This window comes from Sphaerodactylus townsendi, linkage group LG03, assembly GCF_021028975.2.
Source record: "Sphaerodactylus townsendi isolate TG3544 linkage group LG03, MPM_Stown_v2.3, whole genome shotgun sequence".
In the NCBI taxonomy this organism is placed as follows: domain Eukaryota; kingdom Metazoa; phylum Chordata; class Lepidosauria; order Squamata; family Sphaerodactylidae; genus Sphaerodactylus; species Sphaerodactylus townsendi.
In genome coordinates, this window is record NC_059427.1 from 58122076 (window position 1) to 58149304 (window position 27229).

Sequence of the window (27229 nt, forward strand, 5' to 3'; positions counted from 1 at the left end):
CATATTAGTGGAAACAAAAAAATGTAATGTCCCCATGACAAGGTCGTTTAGGGCATAAAATAGAAGGAAATGGGTATTTAGGTAACTGTGTGCATGGTTTTTATTTTCACTAATTTTCAGATTACTTTCGATGAGGTCTCTTCAGAGTCCAAACATCATGCTGTGAAACAGATACTATCTAAATCATTATAGATCATTCATTGCCATGTGCCACCTTTTAGGGCAATTAAATCTGACCTTGGGGTTACCTAGCTAAACACTCACTGACCTAGGGCACTTCCTCTGAATAAGAATAAGCTTGTAACACAAATACAGTTAGAAAACAGTTTTGCTCCTGGCACAGATAATGCCTGTGTTAAATAGGACTGAATAGTCTGATGTAAGTCCTGCATACTACCAGAATATGTAGTCCAGTGATTAAGAATTCACAATTTTTAAAAAACCCAACATCTGGACTCTATCTTTTCTAACCTTTCTACTCCTCAGCTCTTTGCAGCCTGCCTGACTCACAAATTAAAAGGAAAAAATAAAACCCTGGACCAAACTCAGTTATAGATTTTGTGCCAGATTTTTTATAGTTAATATTTATCAGCCTCTGATATACTCCAAGCAAATCGCTCCCCGCAGCTTTCTTCCATTTTGGCACACACAGACATGACTCTCTGGAGTTCTAAAGTGATTTCTTTTTGCTTTCAAGTTCTAGGTAGTTCTGGCTTAAATGCATAGCACCTGTGCACCAGATTTATAGTCTTTTGATCTCTATGTATTTTATTAGGCAATTGACTTCCATCACATATTGTGGATGAATAGCTTACCTTGCAGTAACCTGGATAGCTGGGCAATTCTTCCATCTTTCATCCTACTGAAATAATGAAGACAACAGATTGGATTCTGCAGATCCATATTGCTAATGGTGACAATTTTCCCTGGGTCAAGATGCTCTTCCACCATTGGAAGATTCTCTTGCAACAAGGGAAATCTCCTTGTCAGAAGAAAGGTCCACTGCAAATGGAATCTGTGGGATCCAAACCATTACCTCTGCTACAAATGAACAAAAATGGAGGGTGCCAAGGTAAATGAACAATATAGATTTGTTAAGCAGTTATTTCCAGAAATATTAGGTTTCTCTGACTTTCATTTTATGTGGTTAGGTCTCAGTGGTAGAAATGGAGGCTAAGACATTTTTTGAATCGCCATTTCAATGTAACTGCACAGTAACCTAGAACGCCTGTGCAAAAGAAAAATAATAAATGACATCCCATCACCATTAATAATAATAACGTTTTCAGCAGTAACATGTGAAACAAATGCAACTGAGGAGACAAGTATAGGAGGAATGGAGGTGAGTGGAATGACTTCACAGAAAATGTTTTCAAGACACAAGATTTGGCCACTGGGGAAAATTGTGGTCAGTTGTGCATATGGAAAAGGCCTTGGTCTGCAAATGGTTAGAAAAAACAGTTTTTCCTGGGCCCTTTCCGCACGGGCCAAAAACAGCACCCTAGAGATGGCAAAAACGCCGTCCCTAGGGAGCTGTTTGCATGGGGGGCACTGCTGCATCGCAGCAAAGCCGCCCTCGCTCCCCCCCCAGCGGTGCGAAGCCGCTGTTTCCCAACCTCACTCCCCGAGCGAGGTTTTCCGGAAACAGTGGCTGGAAGATGCCATGTCCCCTGCACCATCCCTGAATGCTTACCTCGTCTCCTGGCTTCCGGCTCGTCGCAGAGGCCAGGGGACATGCCCCCCCTGGCCTGCGACTCCAGAGCCGTTGCTCCAGCCTGTGGGGGCGTGTCCCCTGGCCTCTGCGACGAGCTTGCAGGGATGGCACAGCCTGTGCGAAGGCTGTGCCACCGCCTGCCGCCCTCCTGGGACCGTCCATGCGAACGGTCCCGGGGGGTTGTCGGTGTCTTTTATGCCGACGCACCCCCACACTGTTGCGGTGCGGAAAGGGCCTTGGATTTGAAATAACCCTTTGCCCTATAAAGTGGATGCCTTAATTTTTAGTTGATTTTTGGTTTGAGGAAAATTTGTTTATCTTAATTGGCCTCTCTGTTAATCTTTCTGTTGTCAGCTACAAGTCTTTTGTTAACACTGACTAGTTTTTATGAATAACTAATAACTATTCTGAGTACTTCAGAAATCCTTCTCTTTTTTATTTCTTCCCAGTTGGTAAACCAGATGCACATTGATAGCAATTTATCAAAATATAGATTAGTGTACATTTTCCCCCCTAAAAATATTAAGAACAGACTGGAAAGTCATATAACTGTTTTTTTAATAACTCAACTTAATGGGGGAAATACAGGACAGCTAAATAGATTCCAGGTGAATATTCAGTACTTCTTCAATAATGCCCCTTTAACACCGCTAGTGAGAACATGTTAGAATGAAGAAGCAAGCTGAATGATAAATTGTGTTAGTTGAGAATGAGGAATAAGCGCATGCATAAATTTTTAGTACAGAACTAGCAGCAAAAGCCCATTGTGGGGAGGGGGAGGATGCAATGGGATCTAGCAAGCATCCCACCACCCCCCTCGCAATGGTCTAAATTGTTAGTGTCCTTCTTCCCATGTAGGGGACAAGTGCCCTGTGGGGCTGGCAGCAAGCAGTCTCTCTTGGGGAGGGCGGAGAGCTGTCCAGTGGGCCCAGGGATGGTCTGGCAGGCCTAGCAGTAGGCAATCAGAGTCCAGGAGGGGACAGGTGCCCTGTGGGGCTGGCAATGACCAGCAGGGGCCTCACAGGGCTGCCAGTGGTGGCAGGCACCTTCAAGGGAGCAGCAGCTGGCAGGCGTCTCATGGACCCAGCGATGGATGGGAGGCTGGCAGGACTGGCAGGTGCCCCACTGGGTTGGCAGTGGCTGACAGGCAGTTTAAGAGGTGTGGGGCTTTTGGAGACACCTGGCAGCCCTTCAGTGGCAGGCAGGCATTGAGTGGGCCAAGGAGCTGTGGAGGTATCTAGGAGCCTCAAAGAAAGGTAGGTATTGCTCATGGGGGGGGGGGGAGGGACAGGAAAGGAAGTATGGGAAGATTGGTCAATACCTATGCAGGACTGAGAGAGCTTTGTCCCCAATGAGTCCTGCACGGGAGTTTGTTGATGGTTTGTTGTCGCAACATTCCATCTCTTAGTGTTTTATTATTTATGATAATTTAATTTGGAATGCTCCTTTTATGCACAACTGAAGTCACTGATATAAGCATGTGTAGTTGTGCTGGACTTAGGCCTAACCAAAGAAATGAACAGGGAAGTACCCATTCTGACACTGGATAGGAACAAAAGTGGGTGCCAGTTTATGGGACTCCTGCCTGTTGAAGATCAAAAGTGTGGAAGCCAGACACACCTCTCTGCGGAGATTGTCCCATACCTGTGGGACTGCTACTGAAAAGGCCCTCTCTGTGCCTATCGGATGGTCTTCGCTTGTGATCTTAATTCCCAGGCAGGAATATATGGGAGGAGAAAGTGCTTGAGATATCGTGGCTCCTAGTCCTGTAGAGCTTTATCTTAAAGGGTTGTTGAGGAGGACAGTAGAATTATATAAATTGCTCAAGGTCTCCAATGGAAAGAAATTAAGGGTATAAATAAAGTCAGTAATGAAATAAATAAAATAAACAATACTGGCTAAATAATGTTATGTAAAGCAGTTTGCAATGAAGCAGGAGTCGACTAAAACAAGAACTGGCAGTGGAATAGTTATATAATTCAACAGAGATAAATGTAAGATACTACACTTGGGCAGAAAAAATGAAATGCACAGTTATAAAATGGGTGACACCTGACTTGACAACACTACATGCAAAAGGGATCTGGGAGTCTTAGTAGAACACAAACTGAACATGAGTCAGCAATGTAATGCGGCAGCCAAGAAAGCCAATGCGATTCTGGGCTGTATCAATACAAGTATAGTGTCTAGATCAAGGGATGTAATTGTACCTCTCTATTCTGCATTGGTTAGACCTCACCTGGAATATTGTGTATAGTTCTAGGCACTTCAACTGAAGAAGGATATTGACAAGTGCAACACCTCCCACTCTCTAAATAGAGACAGAGGCCCAACAGCGGGGAAGCATTAATGCTTGGTACTCCTGCTCTGGCTGAACAGCACCTTTTCAGATTAACCCTATGAAAGCCTAATCCATCACACAAGCTGGAATAGGTCCAGAGGAGGGCAACCAAAATGGTAAAAGGCCTGGAATCCATGCCCTACAAGGAGAGCAGGAGCTGAGTATGTTTAGTTTGGTGAAGTGAAGGTTAAGAGGTGACATGATAGCCATGTTTAGATATTTGAAGGGATGGCATGTTGGTGAGGGAGCAAGCTTGTTTTCTGCTGCTTCAGAGACTAAGACCCGGAGTAATGGAGTCAAGGTGAAGGAAAAGAGATTCCCCCTAAACATCAGAAAATACTTCCTAACAGTAAGGGCTGTTCGACAGTGGAATGCACTACCTCAGAGTGTGGAGAAGTCTCCTTCTTTGGAGGTTTTTTTAAAGAGAGGTTGGATGGCTATCTCTCAGAAGTGCTTTGATTGTGTGTTCCTGCATTGCAGGGGGTGGGACTTGATGGCCCTTGGGGTCTCTTTCAACTCTATGATTCTATGATATATGCACTCATTACTGCTGCTATTGGTTATATTTTAGCCTCAGTGGACAGTTGGCAGGGAACTTCCAATGAGACCTATCAAGGTCTTCTGGTGGGAGGGTGGCCTGCTGCAGGGGGCCACGGGGGGGTGCGAAGCGCCATGGGGGTCGAAAAAGCCAGAGTGTGCACCAGGCGCACTCTGGCCTAGCTACGCCTCTGGCTCTTTGTACCATGTGGGCCTCCACTTTTCAAACACAATATCTAACATGGGTGCCAAGAGAAAGAATATGGTTGACTGCAAAATCAGTGTTCCCCAGGACTGTGCAAATGTGGCAAATCATCCCTGTGGTAACCAGTCAGTGTGCAGTGGGAGTGACGAGCACCAACAGGGCTTTTAAATGCAACTTGGAAAGGAAACTAAAAGTACTGCCCTTCTTGGTGGGGATTTTTGCAACTGACCAGGTGATTGCAGTATTATGAAGGATAAGTGTGGAAAACTCTCCTTCAAGGTTTGGATGTAATCCTAGTACAGACAGCATGATGGTGAATTCCACACAGCTTAAATATAACTGCTTTAGGACATTATAAAAAGATCTGTTTTGGCATTTTATGTTTCCATAGCATAAGCATTGTCAGCCAAAACATCTTTTTTTTCCTGCCTGCTTCGCAGAGCTCTTGTCAGTTTCTCAGTGGTGCCCACCATTTTGTGTTCTGCAGCAGATTCTCCATGGAGAAATATGTGCATATAACTATGTTGTGATAGCTTCACAGACATTGCCCTCAAAACAAAAATTAAAAAGGAAAAACAATGTTTCAATAACATCCTAAAGACGTATATTTGTGCTGTGCAGAATCCATTATCGCCAGGCAGGAGGATTGCTGAGTGTTCATATACTTCAAAAGGCTGAAATGGAGCTCACAGGTTAGTGGGGCCATTTCATGACAATCTGAAAGATTTGGGGACTTAAACTAAGCTCTCTCAAAACCAAATTGTACTCTTTAGTTACTGGACCATTGACCCATTTGAATTGTCACCAAAGATACTGATTACGACAAATGCTTTCAAGCTGAAATGTTAGTAGATTTTGTTTCAAGACTGTTGCAATATACTTTGGATTTTTTTTAAAAAAGGAAAGACATGCACAAGGAAACTAAGATGACTCTACAGTTAAAAACATGCCTATAGACAAATTACATGCAGAAAACAATGAGTCTCATCTTCAAAATATGCCATATCAAAAAGAAAGCAAGAAGCAACTTGCTCATTTTAAATATGTGATGAGCTATATGTGATGGTTGAAATATTAAATACAAAATATGGAAACATTTTAATTTGTTGAACTTTTATTCTGTTTTGCTGGCATGCTCTGTTGATAGTGTGAAATGTGTAATAAACTGAAATAATTAATAAGGAAAATCAGACATTATTTATGGTGTTGAGCATTACCAGATGATAAACTTAGAGAAAGCTATAAATTATCAAACTAATATTCCAGACTTTGTGCAGTCCCAGACATTACCTCACAAGATTGTTCTGAGATCAAATGAAGGACAGGAGAACAATGGGGAGAAAGCAGGATATAAATGAAGAAGAAGAAGAAGAAGAAGAAGAAGAGGAGGAGGAGGAGGAGGAGGAGGAGGAGGAGGAGTTTGGATTTATATCCCTCTCCTTTCCTCCCCCTGCTTGCCACTCCCCCCACCTACAGGCCAAAAATGGAAAAAAACCTAAAAAATGCAAAAAAAATCAAACGAACCTCAAGGGTACCCTGAGATATGAAGAGCAAGGTCAAGGGTACCGCAACATTGAAAAGGTTGGGAATTTCTGATGATTTATTAGTTATTCCCAAATTTCCCTTATCTAATTTAAACTGATTTCTTATTTGCTCATATGAGTGGAGAAGGAAAAGAAATAAGTAAATTATACAAAATAATTATAATATTACAAACAGAGAGAGAAGACATAAAAGAAGTGATGATAAAATGGGCAGAAGACATCAATAGAAATATATCATATCAAGATTGGGATGATTCTTTCAAAATGCACAGCAAATTCTCCTCTAGTATGGAATTGAGAGAAAATTATCTGAAAGTATTACATAGATGGTATTTAACCCCGCATAAATTAGCAAAAATGTATAAGGACCAATCCGCACTATGTTGGAGGTGTAAGAAAGAAAGAGGAACATTAATACATATGTGGTGGAATTGTTCTAAAATCAAAGGATTCTGGCAGAAAGTTCATAGTATAACGAAAGAGATTATGAAGTTAAATTTTGATTTAAAACCAGAATTATATCTACTGGGAATAGGTATTAAAAGAATATTAAATATTAATAGAGACTTGTTTTTGTATATTTTTACTGCTGCCAGAATGAAAATAGCTAAGACATGGCGGAAGGAACAACCACCCGCGATTGAAGATTGGTCGTTACAAGTGGCAGAGTACATGCAGCTGGACAAGCTTTCAACCATCGTAAAAGACTTGCAGTGGAAAAGGTTTATGGACACATGGACACAATATATCCAAAACATAGAACGAGACAGTAAAAACAGAATTATTCAAAATTTTGTAAAACAATAAAATTGAAATGATCTTTGAGAATGTTACGAAACTAGAATAGCTAGTAAAGGAATAAAGACATACCTTCATTTTGTATAATTATATATCAGATAAGGGAAGAATCAGGGGGAAGCCCAAACCAAGCACAAAAGGGGTAGGTGAAATATTTAGGGAAAACCAAGCACAAAAGGGGTAAGTGGAATATTTAGAGAAAATCAATAATAGTACAAGTATAAACAAAGGGTAAGTTAGAATAAGAACACAAGAGTGAAATAAAGGGAATTATACTAGGGGTAAAGGACTAGGGAAATAAGGAAGGGGATTAGTGATAAGAGATAAGAGATTAAATGTTATAGAAAATAGGCTATAGAATTGGTAAGGGTGGAGAGAAGGTATAGATGATAAGGGGGATAGGGTATATTTTAAGAGGGGGTAATTTTGAATGTCCACGGTGATTCATTGTCGAATTAGTAGGGTGTAATGTATAATGTGCAATGTGATATGTGATTTGTTTGTGTTTGAATGTTTATTATTAGAATGTCTAATATGTAATGTTTAATGCAATAATGTAATAATAAAACTTTTGTTTAAAAAAATTGAAAAGGTTGGGAAACACTGTTCTAGAGATTACATCTTTGTGTGTGGAAAAAATCAGATGTCAACTGCACCTCTGAGGATCACAGACTTTATGCAAGGTGCCTAATCACAGAAGTCCATGTTTTTGACCTTTGAACCTGTTCAGCATAATTAATTGGAGGCCAGTTGAAAGAAAATAATTGCCTCCAGTGGATACCTGTTGTTTTTATTCAATCCTTCACATCAAGCATCAGCATTAGAATAATCACTGACATGACAAAACAATGAAAGAAATGTGTTTTAAGAGGCTGCTACAAATGCAGATATGTCCCATTTCTGGGAAAGTTATTTAATATTAAACAGGAGAAAGATATTAGCATGGCTAGATCCCATTTCTTATTTTTCAACTATTTAAGAACAGTTGATAGCAAGAATGGCATTCTAGATGCAAGGATGAAGTTGGTTCCAATTCCTTATTCCCATTTCTTAGTTACTAATTTATGAATCCAATCACAAATATTGAGGATAATTTAAAAGCTTTGAACCCCAAAATAAAGTTTAGGTCACTACCTATATTAAATGCCCACATCCATGGACTCTACCCTCCATTCTGTTTCTTTGTTCCAACTCTAGTTCTTGGATCAGCTATTCCAAAGTGGGGTGATCTCAGGACAAATGCACATACAGGTACCTAGATTCATAGGTTTCATTGTCTTACAATTAAATTTTGGACCATTATGACCTTCTGCATAATAGTACAATTATTTATTGTGCTCTGCAAACGCCCCTGGTATCCTGAAAGTTATGATTCTAACAGCATAATCCAGATTTTTTTTGGGGGGGGGGTGCAATGGAAGCCAGAGACAGTGCTGAAAAGTCAGCTCCACACTGCTTCCACTGGGGGCCTTTCCCTACTTACGGTTTGCGGTGCGCTACTCCCAGCACGAGCGATTTCCTCCGCGGGGTCATGTTCCCCACTGCCCCACGCTCTGTGCGGGGCAGTCAGAAGGTGCCGTTTCTTCAGCGTCAGAAATGACGCACGCTGAGGGGATGTGAGAGCACAGAGTCGGGGAGGCTGCGTTGTTGCCGCCCAGACTCGTGGGGAGCGCTGTTGGACCACGCGCTATTTGGGGAGAGCAGCATGCAGCAAACGGTAAATGGGGAAAGGGCCTGGAACTCCAGGCAGCAAAGCAAGTAGTAGGGCAAAAACCCCCACCGCTGCCTGAAATGCTCCATAGGAAATAATAACTTATGCCACATGTTATTATGATGTAAGTCATTGACCTGCCCCTGGGAATTCCTGGCTCGAAAGTTTGGTGGAAGCTGATCAAGGTTGGCTCTCCCCGGGAATGCCCTTGTCCACCCCCAGTTGTGCCAATGTCCATGTTTAGGCTAGCACAGATCTGAGGTCGGAGGCCATTTCTGGCTGGGACACTGCAGAGCTTTGTTGTGGCCGCCCACCTCTTTGTTTGCCCTTTCCATGGTGGGGTGGGCAAACACATTGGCATACACCATTTTCACAGCCCATTCTGCCCCCCCCCCTCCGGTCTGGATTGCACTGCCTGTCCTTTTTATTTTTAGCAAAGTTAATGTTATAATGTTTTTCATTTTGATTTGCCACTTCATAAAGTGTAGATTTTTGTTAACAGTAACCTAGGATGCCACCGATACAAGAATGATAGCTCCAAATCAACCACAGGCATCTGCTGTTGGCAAGTTTACATTCCATCCTGCTCTTCAAGGGAGGAAGTGCTGGTCTTCCCTCCTGCTCAGCCCCTTTTGCAGTGCCACAAGCCACTTCATGGATGCTTTCTTAACCACTGGTTTAGTCCAGATTATTGTGACCAACAATGGAATTGTGTCCCACTGTAGCCACATAAGTTTCCAGCACTTGTATCTGTTTTTTGGAAGGCAAGTATATTATGGCTGTTCCTTTCTTAGTAATACACCACAGTTTCCTGCTGTTCAAATGTATTATGTTCCTTTTCCAGATGACTCTCCAAGTTGTTGACCAAGGTTCCTATTGGCAGAGCCCCAATTAAATATGCATCCCCGTCATTAGCCAAGACTACCATCCTGCCTATATGCTTTGAAGTTTTGATGATGTCACCAGCTTTCATGTTTTCTTTTGCAATGATCCAGCATTTCTGATTCTTTCCAGTCTCCAGATCTATATGTCAGACCCTGAGTCTGGAAATAATAGAAACTATAGATTTGCTCTAAAGTCTTTATTTCAATTCGAAAGGTAAATATAAGCAAAGACGAATCTGAAGATTCCTGCTCAAAACTACAGCCTATATTCCCCAAGGTTGCTCGCCCCCGTAGCCAAACAGTTATCCTAATTCCCACTACAAAGCACTACAAGCCTGGGAACAATTCACACTTTGGGCTTTCCGGGCTACCAAGGCTGCTAGCAAAGGAGAGGGTGAGTGCCTGCAAAGGAGAGGGTGAGTGCCTGCAAAGGAGAGGGTGAGTGCCTGCAAAGGAGAGGGTGAGTGCTGGACACCTGCAGAGATTAAAGAAGCACAGTTCCCCTTGCAAATGCCCACCATCCCTCAGCTATCAGGCACAGGCCTGACACCATGTCAGCTGATCTGCATGGATCATATCAGATCTGTATCATTTTCTCCTCAAATGATTCAGGCACTTTCCCTTCTTGATAGTGCATCCTTCAGAAATAAACCACTTGGAAGCACTTCTTATGGCCCCCTCCGATTCCATGCACATGGATAACACCTGTGTGATCTTGGCCTGATTTTATGCTTTTTTATGTCAGTGGGTCTGGTTGTGTACTTGATCTGGCATTTCCATATCAGACTGGAAGTGGACCATACAGCAGATGTGCCAATTTCATGGTACGCATGGAATTACTAAGCAAGATAGATGAGCTTGGAAGATCCAGTAATCTATGAGACACAAGGGCTGGAAGACTGCAGCAGGGATCAAAAACTCCAGATCAAGCTATGTATAGCCATTACTTATGATTCTTTCTCCCCTAAATAATGGCCAATGACTATTAATATTACATTGTGATCACTACTTTTAAAGGTAGTAGTACATAATTCTAGTGAATTCCAAAAAAGGATGTCCAAAACTGTACTACAAAGGAAACGCTGAACAAATGCTTTCTATTAGCTTCATCTAGGACAGGGGTAGGGAACCTGCGGCTCTCCAGATGTTCAGGAACTACAATTCCCATCAGCCCCTACCAGCATGGCCAATTGGCCATGCTGACAGAGGCTGATGGGAATTGTAGTTCCTGAACATCTGGAGAGCCGCAGGTTCCCTACCCCTGATCTAGGACCTTTCTCAGTGAAATGCAAAGTGCCTCTGCTCTATACTGGCTTTGAATAATTGTGCAAGAATTTATTGTTTTTCCTTCAAATGTAAGTGGCAAAATACTTCTGGGTAATTAGCAATAGTAATAACTATTACTAATGGTATTGACATATCACCTGGGGTTCATTCACTTGTTCATTTTGCAGTGTTATATATGCCATCAAATGTCAACAATGTCAGGACATTGAAAATTGCAAGGTGGTTATATGCTGGTCTGGAATGACTGGAATGTAACAGTCAGCAGAAATTGTAAAGGTCAGAGTCCAAGAGGATGAGATCATCTAGCTAGTGATTGGCTGGACAAAACTATATAAGAAGACTGCATATCCACTTCAGTACTTTGCCTTCGGGTATGGGTTTGGATTGTTGTCAGAGTAGAGAGTGGATAGTTATTCGATGAGTATAAGCGTTGTTATTTTGTTCCTGTGTGAAACAAAAGATAAAGCCTTCCTGTTGGAATGAGACCTGCTGTCTGAATGTGGTTTTTTTTTACACTGCAAGCACTTACCTCCTGAGTTTTCTAGCAAGGGAGAGTTGGCACCTAGTCCTTCCACTGTGAGCTAGGCCAACAAAGAATGCTCATCCATTCCTCTGTATTGGACAAACAGGTCAGTCCCTATGCCACATAATAAATTGATATAAATCTGATGTTAAAAACCAAAGGGAGAACATATTAATCTTCCAAGTTCATTCAATTGCTGACCTAATAGTAGCAGTCCTCAAACAGAGAAGCCTCAAAGGGAGATTACAACCTGAGATTGTTGCATTTAAATGCATTCACAAGTTTAGAACAATGGACCCCTTCCCTCAGGGCTGTATAAGGACACAGAATTCTTATCTCATTCCAGATGTCAATTTTCTGCCCACAAGCAATCCCTCTCTGCTCTAATCAAGCTGACTACAATGCACATTGCACCTATCCACCCATAGTTCCTTTTTTGCAACACTTCTCCCACCATTATCTGACAGAGGGAGCCTTGACTCTTGAAAGCTCATTCCCTGAAAAAGCTCATTCTTGGTGTCTAAAGTGCAACTAGACTCGAATCTAGCAGATCTGTAATGAATGGGTGGCAGAGTATGTGCGTTTTAAATGAGCAATGATCAGAGGTGGAGCTGCAATGGGGACATCTGGTCGGCTTGCCCCGGGTGCTGCCATTGCAATCATGTGTCAGGGCGGGGTGGGGTGGGGCATGTCGGGGTGTTTCGGGGCAGGGGGGAGGGGACGGGAGAGGACGTGTGGACAGTTCATGTCCTGGGTGCAGTTTCCCCTCCCTTCATCACTGGTAATGATTGGGGAGTTATGTGACATGTGTCTTGTTGAATTGTCCATGGGATACTTTCAACTTCAAACAACTTAATTAGCATGGCACAAGGTGGCTGTCTGTATTAAGATTATATTTTCCTGGATCCTACAGTGAATTTCTATTAACTAAAGGGATGGGCAATCTTCACCAATGTCCCTTCCTACAGCAAATCTCTGACTATCCCTGTATGCTCCTTTGGGTCTTCATTCCCTATTTCCTTTTCCTGTGTGTCTCCATTGGGGGGGGGGGTCATTTTGGTCTGCTGCAGGTGGGGGCAGAGATGAGGAAGTGCTGTTTCACTGATGGAAATGCCTCCAGTTAGTGGAGATTTGGCATGGGAGTCAGGCCAACAGACTTCAACACAACCTGTTTTCAAGTCATTTTGCCTTTTGCATTACTTGTACAAGATCTAAGCTTTAGCTTTTAAAAGAATGACAGCCAAGCCTTTGAGATAGCATCTTTTCAAAACATTTTACCTGGGGCCAATGGAAAGAGCTACTTCTTCTGTTATTAATGTAAGTTAAATCCCTTCCACAATTATATAGTCTACTATCTATATATATAAAAATGGAACCATGCTTTTGTTGCTTCGAGAATAACCCCGCACCTGCTGGCCCAAACGCTCTGAAAATTTCACAGACACTTACTTATTTCCCCAACTGTGTTCTTACGTACCTCCCGCTGTCAGACAACACACCTGAGCCAGGTAAAACATCTTTTTCCTGGCACACCAGGCCATGAAGCTGCCTGTGTGTAACTGTCACCCTTAGAATGTTCGTGCCCTTAGAATGTTCACTCAGATGGCCAGATATGACCAGTGAAAACAGTACATAGGCAATAACTCCAGTGGACGTGAAACACATACACACGTTGCCATGTGAGACGTCGGGTGGAGTTCCTCCCCTCACTCGCAGGTACCTTTCACTCTCTGTACTTCACCCACTACTACCACACAACACACCTACTCTCATACACATTCAGCAGCGGGGGAGGGAAGGGACGGAGGGGGAAGCATGCAAGGGAACAGAAGTTAGGGAGGGGAGAGAGTGAGGGGTGGCATGCAAGGGAGGGGAGGGAGGGGGCCCAGCATCTGGATATGACCCACCCACTCTAGCAAAGGGAAAGGGGAGATAGGTAGGGGGAGGGGTGCCATGCAAGGGAAGAGAAGTGAGGGAGGATGCAGTCACACACATCAATGACATCGTACAGTATCAGCCTGCACGTTTCCATGAGCACGTACTGCTGGCCTCTGCAATTGATTTGCTCCTACTGTTCCTTTCCCATTTCACCACAATAAGCCACAGCAACGCGTGGCCGGGCCCCTCTAGTATATTATAAATATATAATAGCAAATGTACAGTGAAAGGTTTAATAGCTCTGAAAATATTCCCATTATAAGTGGTTAAAAGTTCAAAACAGGTGCCATACCTGTTGTTATTAGATTTTGAAATAATAACATTTTTTAAAGCTTCTTTTAAGAAATATCTTCTAAAGAGGCTGTTGTTGAAGGAATCTGCAAAGTACGGTTAAAAAGGTCAATTTCTGGTTATGATTTAATAAGTATATTTTTCCATTTTTTAAACAAAGCTTTGTTTTGTTTTTGTTAGAGAAATGTCACCAAAAAAGTCAGGTTAAAAAAATGGATTGCACTTTTAATGAAAAACGTGCTGCACTTCAGTCTGTTTTTCTTTGAATGTCTCAACTGCTTCCTGTTGCTGACTTGTTAGCAGATATTTTGTAGTTTGAATTGGTTGATGTTATCAAATTGTGGTGGAGAGCTCTGCCTATTGTGACTGATTTGATTTGCTGAAGCATTATATTCTGACTTCACTGCTGGGAGAAATAGTCTTCATGTTTCAGGCAGCAAACTAAAAGAAGTTGTCAGTCTAATGTCAACAATGAAAACAGATATTGTGCAAGGGAAAGGTAAATTTTGCCCCACTGTTTTGTCTAATATTTCTAATGTTGTGTCTAATGCATGGTAGGTCTCCTAAAAGCAGAATATAATAGATTCAACAATTTCCAGTTTAGCCATTAGACAGTTGACAGATCTGTCTGATTTGTGCAATTCCTAATTTTCAAACCTTCACTCTAGCTTTGCTTATGTCTTGAACATAGCTTTCTGAAGATGTGTGGTGTGGTATCAAACCTCAGAAACCATAGATTACTATTAAGGTGCAGTGTATGATTATCAAATTGTACACTGTTAAGTGAATGAATAACAACATGGCAAATGAGATTCAGTGTGAGCATAAAGTGATGCATATTGGGTGAGAAACCCTAACTTCACAGGTTGTTAGAGTCTGAATTGTCTATAGTTGATTAGAAGAAAAAAGATTAGATGGTTTAATGCAAACAACTTACAGTATGGAAAATGGCCTCTGTGTTAGGAAGGTTTAACAACAAAATGACCAGGATATTAACCTATGATAGATCTACGAGGTGACTAAATGTATATACTTAAGGGGAGCAGAATGTCAGGCCTGCAGCATACTCGGCCTGGCATCTCGTACGTCTGCTCCAAGGCCACAGCTGGCCTTGCCCTTATCTCTGCCCGAGGCTGAGAAGGTTTCCATTCTTCTGCATGCAATGAGTGAATAGTGCTTAACCGTTCCCCCTTGTCTGCAATTTCCCGTAGGAGGGAATCGACTGTCTCACAACAATGACTCTGTTCTCACCATCTATTCTTATGCGATGTTTCGGGAATATGAGGGAGGGGGAACTATGGGTTGAGCAATGTTGCAACTTACAGGTATAAACTGTAAGTTTATACTCAACTATGGGTTGAGCAAAGCGGTAGCTTTAACTTTCTGAACTTCGGGTTGACACAATTCAAATAAACTCTTTAAACTTTCCTGAGCCTTGTTTGCTGACTGGAGTAACAGACCCTTACAAGGAATATCCCAACTCTTTAGCGCCCCCTCCAAGTGGAGTAAGGGTTACACTTAATCTAAAACAACTCTCAAGAAACCATAGGAATGAGTTTAACACAGTCTCCACATGTACAATGAGGATAGAAGCCTTCTTGGGACAAACTAATTAAATTAAAGGGGATTTGCACCAGGTTTATTGTGGCCAAGCAGGCAAAAAAACCCAACAACCCGGAAAAGCATCAATTCCAACTATAGGGATTGTCATTCTAGACTGGGGTTGTGATTCCAGAGAGTGCAGTCTTAAGCTTGTTTACTCAGAAATAAATCCCATTTTATTCAATGTGATTTACTTCTTGGAAAGAGTATTGCTGCTCTCTCTATTTTCAGGCACTCTCTACTTTCAGACCCATTCCACCAGTTTTTGTGATTTGTTGCTTGTTTTATTTGCACCTTTGCAATGGCAAAGTAGATCAGCTGTCTTCAGCTGCAAGTGCTGTTTTCTCCAGGCAAATTTGTGCTAATTAATTAGTTTTGCAACAGGTCACCCAATCTGCTATTTTTGAGTTCACTTGGAGAATTCATTCATGGCAAAACTCCTGGTGTCCCTAATTAGGGTTGCCAGCTTCAGGTTGGGAAATTCCTTGGGGTAGAACATGGGGATAGTACGGTATGGGGAGTGGAGGGACAGCAGTGGGGCATCTTGCTATTGATTCCGCCTTCCAAAGCATCCATTTTCTCAAGAGGAAGTGATCTCTGTCATCTGGAGATCAGTTATAATTCTGGGAGGTCTTCAGACCACACCTGGAAGTTGGGGGCAACCCTACCCTAAATCCAATTTTCCAACCATGCAGTCCCAAATAAAGTTACACCCTTGAAGTAAATGGGCTTAGACGTTTGTAACTCTGCTTAGAATTGCATTGCAGGTGTGGGAGTCTTCAGTGCTTATTCAGTTTAGGTATTGTCAGCAGTGAGTGCAGGACTTCACAAAATATTATGTAGAAGTTTCAATTGAATTACGTAAATATTTACACTGAGACCAACTGGAACCATTTACGTTAATTATATGTCTTACAGTGTAATTGTAAGGAATTCCATAGACGCAGAACCAATTGAACCAATATTTCATGCTCTTCTATAGTTTGCGAGTAAATTAAAACGTCATCTAAGTATACAACCACTCCCTTGTACAGTAAATCATGGAGAACTTCGTTGATAAGGGCCATGAAAGCTCCGGGGGCCCCACTTAACCCGAATGGCATTATTAAATATTCAAACTGTCCAAACTTTGTGTTAAACGCAGTCAGGTGTTCATATCCTTCAGCAATTCTGACTCTGTAGTAAGCTTCTCTCAAGTCCAATTTAGTAAAAATGCGTCCTTTGCCGAGTGCATCTAAAAGGTCCTTGATCAAGGGCAAAGGATATTTATTGGACAGGGAGACCGCATTGAGACCTCGATAATCTGTGCAAAGCCGTAAAGACCCATCTTTCTTTTGACAACCAAAACGGGAGCAGCGGCTGTGTGTTTGGTAGCCCGTCAGATGAAACCGCGAGCAAGGTTCTTATCTAAGAAGGCACGAAGTTCCTTCTCCTCATTGGGACTCATGCGGTAGATTCTACCCTTGGGTAGTTGTGCCCCTGGTTGTATGACAATTTTACAGTCAGTGTCTCTGTGGGGGGGCAACTGATCGCATTCCTGCTCCTGAAAAACTCTGGCTAGATCCTGATATGCAGGTGGGATGCCAATAGAATCGGGAGCAATCGCACTGAGGAAGCCAGAGAGGGGGGGGTGTCAGGAGGCGTTGGGTTTTCTTCCCAGTTCATGTGTTCACCACAGGGAGGGTCAGTGAATTCTAGGATCCTCTCCTTCCAAATGAATTTTGGTTCATGTAACAATAACCAAGGCATGCCCAAAACTATGGAGTGTTTGGCCACTGGCGCCAAAATGAAACTAATTTTCTCCCAATGGTCGGCGCACGGAGGAGAACCGGCTGTGTTTTGTACTGGGCCGGTCCTTCGTTTCCGAGGGGGCTGCCGTCCATTTGGGTGAATGGTATGGGCTTAGCCAGGGGAATTCGGTCTAAACCGAGCTCCTCTGCCACCTGGGGCCGCATTAAACAGTGGGAGCAGCCGGAATCCACAAGGGCCGAGGCTATAATGCGAGTGTGTTTAGCGGGGTTGGCCAGAAATGCTTGAACAGTAATGGGAGCGCTGCCTTCACTCACCGCGTCAGGAGTCGGGCCCATGTCCATGGGGGCTGAAGAAAGACAGACAGCTGCTTCCCCCTCCTCTGGGTCGCCTTCGGTCACCGCTTTAGACGAGCCAGTGGGAGGCGGCCCTGACCTGCGTGGTGGTTTGGCCGACGGAGTACGCGGAGCTGGAGCGGTTGGTTTTTGCTTCTTGGGACAGTTGGCGGCTAGATGACCTGGCCCTCCGCAGTAAAGGCACAACCCAAGTCGGCGACGGCGTTCAGAGGTGGTTTCGGTAGGAGCGGCTGGGCTTGATTTGGTGGACACAGTAGTGGTCCTGCAAATCCAGCACAGTCACGAACCAGTCGGCTGCTGCCCCATCCAGGACTGAGCCGATGTCCCGTATTTTTTCGCGTTCAGACCGGTATAGATCATCATAGTCTTCCAAGTGGGCATTGAGTTGCAAGATGAAGTAGGGAAGTTTGGAAGCGGTCCCATCAAAACGGGCTGGTATCGGAGGCCGATAGTAGCCCCGTTCGACGGCTCTTGGCGCCTGCTGGGGAGGTGGTTGCACGGGTTGAGCAGGTTGGGCAGGCAGCTGTTGTACGGGGGGGGCCGGAATCGGGGGCGCTGGCGGTGCCGCTGGCGTTTGGGTGGCAGGACCCAAGTACGTGGCCCCCCTGGCACCGGCATGATCAGTAACAGCATAGACTCCAACTTGGGTCCTCCCGGTCTGCTGCCTCCTTAGTTCCCTCTCCAGCGCAGCCAGATCCCTCTCCTTGCGAGCCAATGCATCCTGGTGCGCATGCAAAGCAGCTTTTTCTCGTTCCAATTTAGCCAGTTCGTCCCGTTTAAGGGCTTCAGTGAGCGCCTCACTTTGCGTCGCGAGAGCCTGAACGCTTTCGCGTTACCGCGTTGTAAATCCAGTCTGGAATGTTCCAGGACTTTATCATGGACTGACCGATTCTGGGCATATTGTCGTTGGAGCGCGTCTTTGGCACGGTCCAACTTCAGCTGGACTTCCTTGCGTTGCTGTTCCCGGTCCCTCTGCAGGTTTTCGCGCTCTTGCTGCAACTGTGCCCGTTCCTCCTCCCATAGCTGGCGCGTTCACGGTTCCATGCCGCTTGGGCATCTCGCAGTCGTCCCACTTCCTCATCCCAGTCCTCTCTCGATGGGAGAGGAAACCGGTCCGGCTGGGAAGGCAAACTTTCCTCGGACTCTTCGTGCGTCTGGAAGCGAGGCATCGGAGGCACCGTAGTCGCCCGTGAGCCACCGGTGGCTCCCGAGGCACCTCCGGTGCGGTTGCTGGCCGGGATTAGGGTCCCGATTGGGAAGCCGATGCGGATACCCCTCCCAATTCCAGGTTTAGTCCCGGTGTCCTTTGGGCGGGCCCCAGTGCTGTGCCACGGTGGTTCGTTGGGAGCATCACCAAAATACGAGTCCAGGAATCGTTCAATGGACTGCTGGGTTGCCGCATGAAAGGTGGTCAGGCACGTCTCCTCCATGACAGGTTGCATCTGAGGTTTGTAATCCACACGCAAACGGTAGAGATCCGATCCACAGGCGCTCGATCCATGGACAGCGCCCCAAACGACTCATGTAAGTCCCCATGGTCGTCGTCACGTCCCTCGTTCCAACGGAGTAAAGGAAGACTCGTGCTGATCACGAGGGCGGGAAAGAGCCACCAGCGAGGCCCGTTCTCCTGCTGGTTCCTCCAGATCCAGAAGGGAAAGGTCGGAGCCCTCTTTGGGGGCTACCGCACCTTCCGCAGTAAAATTCAACCTCTCCATCGCAAGACAAGAGGTCCACTGCACAGGAATATAGATGAATTAGGATTCCTGCCACAATGTAAGGAATTCCATAGACGCAGAAATAAAAGGCTTTGGGAGTAAAGTCCATTTATTAAGACATCTTAGAAAGCTCAAGTACACGCAGTGGCAGGAATGACACTTCCCGCCAGAAGCACAGGTTATAATACCAGTCACCCCATCCCCCCTTCCTGCTTCCCATGGGAACAGAGGCTTCATCTCCCGCGCAAAGATAAAGTCTCCGCCGATGCATCTGGCCCATCGCCCGGGCTGTGGAATGCACTCAAGGTTACTTCACCATCAACACCATTGAATCCTTTACAGTAATCCTATACAGAGTTACTCCAGTCTCCGTCCATTGAAATCAATGAGCTTAGATGGAAGTAACTCTGAATGGACTGCATTGTAAATCATCTGCTATGTTAGGACCTACATAATGTTTTTAGTGATTGATGGAAAAACTTTTCAGATTCTGTGAGAAAGAAATCTGATCAATCACTTTGCCATTCTTGGAGGTGTTCTTACAAGTTCATTCACACATTCCTTTCTAGGGAAAGTTGATGATATAGAAACTGTGAGCTGAAAGAACAATGGAATGATGCCCACCCATTCTGAGGTTCTTTCAGCCCTGAAGAAACAGAGGTTGAACAAAATTTCTAAGCACAGGTGGTTAGGGTGAAAGGAATCAAGAAAGCCATGAATTTACTTTATGAGAAGCCTGATTTCCTATTAACTACTGTAGTGTATATATATGAGAGTGCACACTTGGCAATCACAGAGCCAGTCACAAAAGCATCAACATTTAGAAGTTGATTGATATTTCGCTATTGACCCAAAGAAGCAATTTGCTCTTCCTCATCGACATTTTACCAACAAAGCTTTTTTCTTTGCAAAAACTGGTAATTATTATCCAGATGTGGAGCCCTGTTCACCACCAATGGCTATGCTGCCGTGTAGTTCTCAGATTGTGGGCCAAACTATGCTAATAAACCAGAGATTTGTGTTGTGTCTCCCAATATTTTGTTTGCCATAATGTACAGTCTTATGCGGGCTACAAAGTTGACAGGAGCGGGCATAAAAACTGTTTGACACATTACCAATTTCCCTATTAAAATGTTGTCCAAGTTTCTGAGAAACCCATGATGGAAAAGTATGAGAATCTAACAGCAGCTCTAGCAGGCAGAAAATCAACATGGAAGGAAATGATATAACAGCTCAGGAAATCAACATGGAAGGAAATGATATAACAGCTCAGGAAATCAACATGGAAGGAAATGATATAACATCCTTTCCCCATAATGCAGCTATTCTGATCAAATTTAGAGTCAATCATGACCTTATTAAATTAAAATCAAAATGTTGGAAAATCTGTGTCAATCTCTATGCAATGTGTACAACACAAAGTATCAAGGTTTTAGCAGCCTTGAAAAGTATCTTTATTATTTGTACAAGGATTATTTTCTGAAAGGCTTGGCACAGTTTCCTTCAGAAAAGTGACAAAAGTAGATTCTGCACAGGACAAATATAATGGGATGCTATATAAACTGGGGGTTTTGGGGGGTGGGGAGTGTGCACAGGCTCCTTTCCCAAAATGAGTTTGTCTCATTTTATTCCCCTCAACCCAGGATTTTTGACAATTGCAAAACCAGCAATCATTTTGCACAATCCCAGGTTGGAGGCACTCCCGTGAGAACACAAGAGGCAGGAAATGCTTTGTTTCCCTTTCTTCCCCCCATTCACTTTAAATTCCATGCCATCCACTGCCAGGGAGAATCTGCCCACCTGCCATTCTGTGCAGGTTGTGGGCAGATTTTCTTAGAGCCCAACAGGGTACACAGGTGGATTCTGCAGAGTATGTGTCTAACAGGTTGCAGTCATTATAAAGGAACCTGTTTTCCTTTCCCCCAGTCATATGTGTGCCTTTCACCCATTCAGGTAGTGACTGGAGTCCATGGAAACAATCCGGGTACCATAAGAACAAGCCAGCTGGATCAGACCAAAGTCCATCTAGTCCAGCTCTCTGCTACTCGCAGTGGCCCACCAGGTGCCTTTGGGAGCTCACATGTAGGATGTGAACGCAATGGCCTTCTGCGGCTGTTGCTCCCGATCACCTGGTTTGTTAAGGCATTTGCAATCAAAGATCAAAGAGGATCAAGATTGGTAGCCATAAATCGACTTCTCCTCCATAAATCTGTCCAAGCCCCTTTTAAAGCTATCCAGGTTAGTGGCCATCACCACCTCCTGTGGCAGCATATTCCAAACACCAATCACACGTTGCGTGAAGAAGTGTTTCCTTTTATTAGTCCTAATTCTTCCCCCCAGCATTTTCAATGAATGCCCCCTGGTTCTAGTATTGTGAGAAAGAGAGAAACATTTCTCTCTGTCAACATTTTCTACCCCATGCATAATTTTGTAGACTTCAATCATATCCCCCCTCAGCCGCCTCCTCTCCAAACTAAAGAGTCCCAAACGCTGCAGCCTCTCCTCATAGGGAAGGTGCTCCAGTCCCTCAATCATCCTTGTTGCCCTTCTCTGCACTTTTTCTATCTCCTCAATATCCTTTTTGAGATGCGGCGACCAGAACTGGACACAGTACTCCAAGTGCGGTCGCACCACTGCTTTATATAAGGGCATGACAATCTTTGCAGTTTTATTATCAATTCCTTTTCTAAGGATCCCCAGCATAGAGTTTGCCTTTTTTACAGCTGCCATGCATTGAGTTGACATTCCCATGGAACTATCAACTAAGACGCCTAAATCCCTTTCCTGGTCTGTGACTGATAGCACTGACCCCTGTAGCGTGTATGTGAAGTTTGGATTTTTTGCTCCTATGTGCATCACTCTACATTTTGCTACATTGAACTGCATTTGCCATTTCTGAGCCCACTCACCTAATTTATCAAGGTCCGCTTGGAGCTCTTTGCAATCCTTTGTGGTTCTCACCACCCTACATAATTTGGTATCATCTGCAAACTTGGCCACCACGCTACCCACCCCTACTTCCAGGTCATTTATGAATAGGTTAAAGAGCACTGGTCCCAAAACGGATCCTTGGGGGTCACCACTCTCGACATCTCTCCATTGTGAGAACTTCCCATTTACATCCACTCTTTGTTTCCTGTTTCTCAACCAGTTTTTAATCCATAGGAGGACTTCCCCTCTTATTCCTTCATTGCTGAGTTTTCTCAACAGTCTCTGGTGAGGAACTTTGTCAAAAGCCTTTTGGAAATCCAAGTAGACAATGTCCACTGGTTTACCCCTGTCCACATGCCTGTTTACACCCTCAAAGAACTCTAGTAAGTTTGTAAGACAGGATTTGCCTCTGCAAAAGCCATGCTGACTCTTTCTCAGTAGGTCTTGCTTTTCTACATGTTTTATAATTTTATCTTTAATGATAGATTCTACTAATTTACCAGGAACAGATGTCAAACTGACTGGCCTGTAATTTCCCGGGTCCCCCCTAGATCCTTTCTTAAAGATTGGTGTGACATTGGCCATCTTCCAGTATTCATGTAAGGAATTCCATAGAAGCAGAAATAAAAGGCTTTTTGGGTGTAAAAGACCGTTTATTCAGACATCCTAGAAAGCTCACGTACACACAGTGGCAGGAATAAGATCTCCCGCCAGAAGCACAGGTTATAACTCTGTCCATCCCATCCCCCCTCCCGGATTCCCATGGGAACGGAGGTCTCATCTCCTCACTTGAGATACAAAGGTCTCCGCCGGAGAAGCTGGCCCATCGCCCGGGCTGTGGAGATGTAGTCCAAGGCCAGGCGGCCTGACCAACGCTCATCAACACCATTGAATCGCTTTACACTCTGGCCTCCCTTTAAAAAAAGACCTCTCCCCCCCCAGGTTTGTCGCGGAAAAGCTTGGTGGAAAGCTTAGAAATGAGGGATGGGGCGTCAACCCATTTTCGGAATAAACCCATTGATTATACTGCAGAGGAATACCCCCACCCAAGAGACCTAAATATTGTAAGCGTTTGCGATTAAAGCGAGAGTCCAGGATGAAACGTCAATTTCCAGAATGTCTTGTACGGCCATCAATAATAGTCGGTGGGGGTCTCTCCGGCAGTCGTAAGCCAGACTTGTCGAGCAGAAACAGAGCCTCCTTAGAGTAAACTGGAATGGAGAGACAGGATGGATATTACTAAGAGAGTTAAAGGCAAATCCAATGCGGGCAGTGACATCATTAATCACTTTAGTAATCTGAAAAAGGTCCCTCACGAATCTTTTGGCCTAGTTTTGAAAATTTATGCACGCCTCTCTGAAGGAAGTTTTTTTTGGTAGACAAATACACCCAGGTTTCCACGCCCTGCCAGGGAAATCTGAGCGGTGCTTATCCGCTAAGCAGCTTTTGGGAGTCTTTAGCCTGTTGTGCTAAGGCCAGTTCTGGACCATTTTCCACCCCTCGACCGAGATAGAAATCCAAACTGCCTGAAACTCCGGAGGATCCAATGCATCCGCTTGAGTAGTTGCTGGCAACGGCGGAAGGAAGCGACGGATACAATTTGAAGGGGAGGTTTTTTTGTACTACTATGAACCGCATTATTATAGGCGATTCTGCAAACGGAATTAGCTTCGCACCAATTGTCTTGGTGGTAGTTGGTGTAACAACGTAAATACTGCTCTAGGGTTCTGTTCGTTCTCTCTGACTCACCGTCACTTTGAACGTGGTAGAGCAACCGCCGGGGCGGCCCCTAACAACCCTAGAAAAGCTTTCCAGAACTTTGAAATGAATTGGGGTCAGCGGTCGGAGACCACCTTAACGGGCGGAGTGTGGACGGGTAAACATGCTGAATGAACAGACGCGCTAACTTAGGAGCGGAGGGGATGGAAGCACATGGGATGAAATGGGCTTGTTTAGAAAATAAGTCCTCCACCACCCACAAGACCGTGTTGCCATGACTTTCTGGTAAATCTGTAATAAAATCCATGGAGATGACTTCCCAGGGGCGGGAGGCCACCGAGAGGTTTCAACAGACCATGGGGTTTCGGAACGTTCGTGGCTTCTGCACAAACAGAGCAACCTTTAATATACGTCTCAATGTCCTTGCGCATCGCGCGCCACAGACACTGACGGCGGGCCAGATGCAGAGTTTTTAGAAAGCCAAAATGTCCAGCCGGCGGGCATCATGACAGGCCTCGAGAACCTGCTTACGGAGGGAGGCACGTACCAACATTCCCCCCGCCGCCCAACGCCATTCTCCAAACGCACCTGGGAGTCGCCTCCCTCCGCCGGAGGCTCGCTGCAGCCCTGCCTCCTCGAGTTCCGTGAGGAAAGGAGAGACCAGGCTGGGAATGGGCATGGAGAAGGAGGAAGCCGGATGTCTGAGATCGGGTGACAGCCAGCCCCAATTGGGAGGGGGAGAGAACAGAGTGCGTTTGAATGTCCCGTGAAGGCAGCTCCACCCCCCTCCCCGGGTAGGCAAAGCGCATCAGCCAGTTTATTGGTTTTTCCGGGGAAAAAATGGACCGTGAAAGAGAAACGAGAAAAGAAATCGGCCCAACGAAGTTGCTTCGCGGACATCTTGAGGGGGGTGGAGAGGGCGGCCAAGTTCTTGTGATCCAACCAAACCTGAAAGGGGTGTTTAGCCCCCTCCAGCCAGTGGCGCCAAGTGGAGAGTGCTACTTTGATGGCCGCAGTTTCTTTATCCCCTACAGTCCAGTTAAGTTCAGCACCGGAGAATTTCTTTGATAAATAAGCACACGGAACCAGCCTATCATCTTTATTTCTCTGCAACAGGGCTGCCCCAAGCGCTTTGTCCGAGGCATCCACGTGAACCACAAACGGGAGATCTGGGTCAGGGTGCTTCAGGATAGGTTCGGTAGTAAAAGCAGATTTTAAAAGCTGAAAGGCTGTCTGACATTTTTCAGACCAGGAAAGGGGGGCCCCGGGCTTGGCAGTCAGTGGATCTTTACCCTTAGTGCGTAAGAGGTCTGTGAGTGGGAGAGTCAGTTCAGCGAATTGGGGTATAAAGTCACGATAGAAATTAGCAAAACCTAGAAAAGATTGGAGTTCTTTTCGGCTGGTAGGGGCAGGCCATTGGAGGACTGCATCAATTTTAGCAGGATCCATTGTAGGCCCTCGGGTGAGATCTGGTAACCCAAATAGTCAATAGAGGTTTGGTGGAAACAGCATTTGGAAAGATTGGCAAAGAGGGAGTTGTTGAGCAAACGTTTTAATACTTCCCGAACCAATGCTTCATGCTCCTCCATGGTTTGTGAATAAATTAAAACGTCATCTAAGTACACCACTACTCCCTTGTACAATAAATCATGGAGAACTTCGTTGATAAGGGCCATAAAAGCTCCGGGGGCCCCACTTAACCCGAATGGCATTATTAAGTATTCAAACTGTCCAAACTTTGTGTTAAATGCAGTCAAGTGTTCATAGCCTTCAGCAATTCTGACCCTGTAGTAAGCTTCTCTCAAGTCCAACTTAGTAAAGATGCGTCCCTTGCCCAATGCGTCTAAAAGATCCTTGATTAATGGCAAAGGGTATTTATTGGACAGGGAGACTGCATTGAGTCCTCGGTAATCTGTGCAGAGCCGTAAAGACCCATCTTTCTTTTACAAACAATATCGGATCAGCATGCGCGTGTTGTGTAGCCCGCATTATGAACCCGCGGGCAAGGTTCTTGTCTAAGAAGGCCACGTAAGTTCCTTCTCCTCATTGGGTCCCATGCGGTCGATTCTCTCTTTGGGCAGTTCCGCCCCTGGCTGTATAACGATTTTGCAGTCAGTGTCTCTATGGGGTGGCAACTGATCGCATTCTTGCTCCTTAAATACTCTGGCTAAATCTTGGTAAGCCGGGGGAATGCCGGTAGAATGGGGAGCAATCGCTGATGAAGCCAGGGGGGTGTGTGTCAGGAGAAGCCGAGTTTTCCCCCCCAATTCATGTGTTCACCGCAGGGAGGGTCAGTGAATTCTAAGATCCTTTCTTTCCAAATGAATTTTGGTTCATGCAACAACAACCATGGCATGCCCAGAACTATGGAGTGTTTGGCCACTGGCGCCAGAATAAAACTAATTTTCTCCCAATGGTCGGCGCAGCGGAGGAGAACCGGTTGCGTTTTTGAACTGGGCCGGTCCTTCGCTCCCGAGAGGACTGCCGTCCATTTGGGTGAATGGTATGGGCTTAGCCAGGGGACTTGGTCTAGACCTAGCTCCTCCGCCACCTGGGGCCGCATTAAGCAATGGGAGCAGCCCGAATCCACAAGGGCTGAGGCTATAATACGAGTATGCTTAGCGGGGTTGGCCAGAAACGCTTGGATTGTAATGGGAGCGCTGCCTTCACTCACCGCGTCTGGAGTCGAACCCATGTCCATGGGGGCTGAAGAAAGGCAAACAGCTGCTTCCCCCTCCTCTGAGTCGCCTTCGATAACTGCCTTAGACGAGCCTGTTGGGGGCGGCCCGGATTTGCGTGGTGGCTTGGCAGATGGGGTGCGCGCGGCCGGAGCGGTTGGCTTCTGCTTTTTTGGGCAGTTGGCGGCCAGATGACCTGGTCCTCCGCAGTAAAGACACAATCCCAGCCGGCGACGGCGCTCGGAGGTGGTCTCGGTAGGGGCGGCTGGGCTTGGCTTGGTGGTCGCAGTGGTGGGTTTTGGGCGTGGGCGGCCTCCGGCACGAGCGTACTCCAAACGGGACGCCACCTGGGATCCCAATGCGATCCAATCAGCAATAGTGCGGGGGATCCGAATTAAAAACACTGTTTCACGCAGCTTGCCGTCAACAGCATCCGAGAAGTATTCACATTTCATGCGCTCAGGCCACTCAGGAGGGAGTCGAGCAGCCGCCGCACGAAATTCACGGGCAAATTCTGCAAACGAGCGGTTGCCTTGCTGAATAGATTTGATGGTGCGGATAGCTTCATTTTCAGCACCCGGATCTTGGAAGCGAGCCCTTAAGGCTTGGAGGAACGCGGGCACCGTGCGAGTATCTTCATCTTGCAGGTTCAAAAGAGTCACAAACCAGTCGGCTGCTGCCCCATCCAGGACTGAGCCGATGTCCC

General features: G+C 45.2%; 1 pseudogene; it reads right to left on the minus strand.

Moving 5' to 3' along the window:
* Positions 1–9528: 9528 nt before the first annotated feature.
* The window catches only part of LOC125427780, a 127875-nt pseudogene continuing 110174 nt past the window's right edge, over positions 9529–27229 (minus strand).